Genomic DNA, 5,808 nt, shown 5'->3' with positions numbered 1-5,808 from the left:
TTAGGTTATTAGGACTAAGAGTGCTACAATGTAAGCATCATGGAGATGTAAGTCTTGATGCAGAACTAAACAAATTGACTTAAAATAATAGCTTCGCCATTTACAAGTTGCGTGATCTTGGGGAAATTACATTTTTACATCTCAGTTCTCTAAAATGCAAAACAGGGCTAGTAATCACCTTTTAAGGTAATTGTGAAGATTACAATCATGAAGGTAAAGTGCCTAGACCACAGTAACCATAAATAACTTTTCTCAACAAATATATGTTAAGCATCTTCTTCACTAGGCACTTCTCTGGGAATATATAAGTAAACATAAAACAAACCATCTGCCCTCATGAATCTGATAATTTGATTAAAAGTTGACAAAATAAACAAGATAAGTTAAACATAGTAACAATTGGTTATAATTATAAAAAGAATGTAATAATAATATTGAATAATAATAGTTAAGGAGGAAAAATAAAGAGGTGAGAGGATAGAAAGTGTTGCTGAGGTGAGAGGATAGAAAGTGTTGCTGAGGTGAGGTTGCAATTTCCAATAAGATGATCAGGATAGACTTTACTGAAATGGTGACTTTTGTGACAAGACCTAAGAGAAGTGAGCAAGAGAGACCTGTGGCTATCATGGGGAGAGTATTCTAGGCAAAAGAGTTTACTTGGAATATGGCTAGAACATTCAAGGGATAACAGGGAGATTTGTGATCACTGTAGCCAAGTGATAAAGTTAAGATATATTATTGAGGAATAATATAACTGCAATAGTTGATGCATCACGAAACTATAGTAAGAAGAAAAGAATAGTAATAAATGAGACCAAAGAGGAAAGAGAGGGCATGGAGGTCAGAGTATACTAGCTTTATAAGTCATACAAACAGTTTTGGTTTTTATTATCAGTGATCTGGGAAGCTATAGGAGTATTTTGGTAGACGAGTAACAAGAAGTGAAACATCTTTTAACATGATCACTCAGGCTGCAAGAGGGGAGAAAGGGTAGAAGCAAGGAGACCACTTAGGAGATTACTTCAATAATCTAGGCAAAAACTGATGCAATTTAGTCTATGGTGGTGACAGCAGGAAGGCTGGGTTCCAGACAGAAAGTAGAGTCAAGAGGATTTGTAATTGGTTGGACTTCGGATATAAGAGAAAGAGCTGTTAGTGCTGTTAATGTTTGAGAATACAAAGTGAAGAATACTGTAGGAAGTGCAGATTTGGGCAAGGGGGAATATGATGGGGAGTTCATTTTGGACATGTAAATTTTGAATATGTAAAGTTAGATATACATATGGGGTATACTGCGGAATATGTGAGTTTGGAGTTGAGGGCCAGTATTTTAATATTTAACTTGATAAGTTCTCATCGGTTGCTCAATATCATCTCAATTATGTAGTCATCTTGGAGTAATGGCCAGTATCAACCTCTTATTGACAGACACTGCCACAAAAGTTACTAGGTGCTAAAATATTATGTTTTAAATAAATGTAATGTGATTTGAAAAACTACCAGGTTATTTTAAGCTAGCTTCTCAAGGTGGCTGAACTTGGTTAAAGCCACTATAACCTGGAAATTGGTCATCAGTCTGGAAGTTTTGATAGACTTCCTAGGATAAATCAGACCATGTTGGCAACTGGATGAGATACTTCCTATGAAGACTGCACAAATAACTAATCGTGATTGTTTTTCTTAATCTTTTATTAAATCCAGTTTAAGGTATAAAAATTGTTTGACTTGTCTCTAAATTCTGGGAATCATCCAAGTACTATACTATGTAATTTAATAATTTCTGTTTCAAGAAACTTATAACAATGAGTTCAAAAATAATTATAATTTGTAGAAATCCCCATTACAGTAGGTTTCATTTACATTTTGCTATATTATTTAGCTGGTTGAATTTTCATTCAAATTTTAACACCTATAGAAGTTTTCTAAAGCTCAAAAACAAATGAAATCTATATTTATATATCAAATGTATATATCAAAAAGTTTAAATTGTGGAAAAAAGCAAGATTTAGGTATGGACTAGGGAAGATAAATGCAATGACTAAAACAGAGCTACAAGGAAATGGATAGCATGCATAGGTGGCTAAAACTTTAAGACTATTCACCATAAAACAAAAACCCATTGATCATCTATCACATGTTCAATGTAACCAATAATCTCATGAGTTATTCCAAAATTAAATGTTTCCTAAATCTTCTGAACAATAGGGACAATTAGGTATATAAAATCCTTCCCAAGCTCAAATTCTCCTTATATGAAAATCAAACAAGTATATGTGAATCATGAGTCATTTTTCCTGGAGAGAATTTGAAAGGGAGGGAACGGGGTGGAGGAGAAAAGTAGGATGTAAAAATGAGTGGAAGATCATGCTGAATATAGGAAAAGCTGTTCCCAGCTCTGGCAATAATGAGTCACTCCAGCTTCCTGAGGCCACAGGTGACTTGAACAAGGAGTCAGTCAGCCTTGGCCATAGTCATAAAGGTCGATAAGCCATTTGCATGAAGCTTTAAACATAAAAAGAAACACTCCTAGTGTGCATATTAACAGGAATAGAGGAATACACAATTACAAATGATCTGTTTAAAGAAGAGAAGGAGTGACTGTACTGTTTTTAGCAAACAAATTATTTATGAATATTAATGGTACAGGACATCTGTTGGTACGATACAAGAAAACATGACATCTTTATTGCTTTACTTTGGTAAAAAGTAAAAAAAAAAAAAAAAAATCATGTGAGCCTTCATAGTTTCACTCAAAACATATGACTCTCAAAGTTTACCATGACCTGAGGAATAAGGCCTGAAGAATTTCTACTGGATCTCCAGTAGAAAGGCCTGAAGAATTTCTACTGGATCTCTAGCCACAGAGATTTTTGGAATCATAAGTCTCAAGGCTGGGGGAGGGGGATTGGTTCAGCAGATAATTTCACAAGACACAGAAATAGAAAGATATTTTTTTAAAGGGAGATGCCAAGTAACATATTTAACCTAAAGGCAAAACTTTTTCATGTATAATACTAGGCAAAAGAAAAGAGACTTTGTACTCTCCATTATGTATCAAACACAATAAGAAGAAAATATGTGGAAACATTTTGAAGGAATGGAGTGTGTGAGGGGAAAAAAACCCAGAAACTTTAGGAGTGGCAGCTAAAGAAGAACAGAACTCTTGAATCTGTAGGATTACCAAAAGAGGATGGGACACAGCTGCTTCAGTGTTCACTTGAGATCAAATGAGGAAACATGGGCTTTGTTATTTTCAAAAATAGCCACTGTGATCCATGCCAATTCCTTTGTAAAATTCTATGTTTAACACATGTCTATTTCTCTTTGTTAATTATACACCTACTACTATGAAATATATTTAGCATTGAAAGTCTCCAATTAGGTAATACTAAATCTAAAAGTTAGAAACTCACAAAAGAAAAAAAGAAAATTTTAAATTCTCATATTAATTTGAACAAATACTTTCAACTATTATTCATACTGTGAAATGTGATATGTTTTAAAGTCTAGTAATTTTTGGTTATATCACATGACAATATTAGCTGTTTTTAAGTCTCCTATTATATGTTGAAATATATGTTATTTTATTCCATGTAGTTTTTAACCCTTAATGTTTTCATAAAAAGAAAAACAATTAAAATTACAGATTTGTGATTTGATTGTAGCTCCTCACTGCTGCATTTTGTATTTACATCCTATAGCCAACAAAATGAGACAATAGATATCAAGTTGAGGACCAGTTTTGAGGAAAATACATATCCATGGTGCCAAAATAGAAGATATGCTATTTCTCCTTGTACCTTTATCTGAGGAAAGTGAAGTGTCATTATTTAGTTGTTTTAAGGGCTGCAACACTGATGAGCAACATATATGATGTTGTACATCCCCTTGTATAAGGTTGGAATCACAACATTTCAGTTCTGGATTTCACAGAATGGGAGGGTATTCTCTTTTTATAAATAAAACAGTGTGGACTTCCACTTTCAAATATGAAGGACTAACCTCTATTGATCTGCCCATATATGATAAACAACTATAAATTTGCACAAAATATATGTATGACTATTAACTGTCACGGGACAATTGGTAGTATAGGACAGTTATCTCTGAATGAAGGGAAACACAAGAGGTGAGTTTCATCACCTAGGCTTTCTACCTATAGGTGATTTCTTAATGCAGTATATGGAATTGGAGACCAGTAGAAACAAGGCAGACCCACTTAGCTGAGAAAGCAAAGTCCACAGTTTAGAGCTGCAGAAATTTAAAGAATGAGATTTTAGAGAGAATAGAGCTTAGAAGAAGAGTGGTCTCAAAAATCTTGGTAGAGTCATTGGATCCAGGGCTGTACTGTACATATGGTGATAAGAAATATGCTATATTATGAGATATAACAGAGAATGGTGCTTGCGGGATTGAGACTGAAACAAAAAATTACAGAAGTTTCATAGTAGGGGGAGACACTTAACTAAAACACTAGAAAATCTGTATCTCAGGCGTATGGAATATGCCTTAGCAAACACTAAGCCAAACCTTGATAGGATATAGGAGCATCTTGGCAACTCACTAAATCGCCAAAGCAAAATGCTGTTTAAGAGAGATTATAGCCAGGAGCGGTGGCTCACGCCTGTAATCCCAGCACTTTGGGAGGCTGAGGCGGGTGGATCACGAGGTCAAGAGATCGAGACCATCCTGGTCAACATGATGAAACCCCGTCTCTACTAAAAATACAAAAATTAGCTGGGCGTGGTGGTGCGTGCCTGTAATCCCAGCTACTCAGGAGGCTGAGGCAGGAGAATTGCTTGAACCCAGGAGGCAGAGGTTGCAGTGAGCCGAGATCGTGCCATTGCACTCTAGCCTGGGTAACAACAGCGAAACTCCATCTGAAAAAAAAAAGAGAGAGATTGAGTCGCGGTCTCCGGCGCCAGCTACGCCGTTGCCGCTGTCACTATGGCCCATTACAAAGCCGCCGACTCAAAGCGTGAGCAGTTCCGGAGGTACTTGGAGAAGTCTGGGGTGCTGGACACACTGACCAAGGTGTTGGTAGCCTTATATGAAGAACCAGAGAAACCTAACAGTGCTTTGGATTTTTTAAAGCATCACTTAGGAGCTGCTACCCCAGAAAATCCAGAAATAGAGCTGCTTCGCCTAGAACTGGCTGAAATGAAAGAGAAATATGAAGCTATTATAGAAGAAAATAAAAAACTGAAAGCAAAGCTTGCTCAGTATGAACCACCTCAGGAGGAGAAGCGTGCTGAATAGGATTCTTCTCAGTTGAAAGACAATGAAAAATGGTTTTGTATGACTTGAATAGTTTGTATAGTATATAATCTTTTCTGAACAGATGCTATAGAACTCTTTTAATATGTTTAATTCACCTGTCACATTCTGTTAAAAACACATAGAATCATCAATAAAAACTCAATATAACTTTCAAAAAAAAAAAAAAGAGAGAGATTATATAACCCATATTACTTATGATATCACCCACAGTGGTCCAAAATTAATCCAAATGTTTTTAAATGTATAAATAGAAGAATATGTTCCATCATATAGCAATAAAGCAGTGAATGAAAAAAAAAAACTCCAGGATGATCCAAATATTAGATATAACAGATAACGACTTTACAATATCTGGTACAAAGGTATTTAAAGACTTAAAAGAAAATACAGTCATAATGAGTGAAGATATAGGAAAACTCAGAAGAGAAAGGAAATGAAGACAGCATCTAGTACAAAGACGTTCAAAGACTTAAAACAAAATAGTCATGAGTGGGCCAGGTGTGGTGTAATCCCAGCACTTTGGGAGTC

General features: G+C 35.4%; 1 pseudogene; it reads left to right on the top strand.

Moving 5' to 3' along the window:
- The first annotated feature begins 4,903 nt into the window (after window positions 1-4,903).
- Window positions 4,904-5,427, top strand: LOC100408356 (c-myc binding protein pseudogene; annotated as a pseudogene).
- Window positions 5,428-5,808: the final 381 nt, after the last annotated feature.

The sequence above is a fragment of the Callithrix jacchus genome, chromosome 2, assembly GCF_049354715.1.
Source record: "Callithrix jacchus isolate 240 chromosome 2, calJac240_pri, whole genome shotgun sequence".
NCBI lineage: Eukaryota > Metazoa > Chordata > Mammalia > Primates > Cebidae > Callithrix > Callithrix jacchus.
Note: the sequence above shows the minus strand (reverse complement) of the source record. Positions and strands in the feature narration are given on the sequence as shown.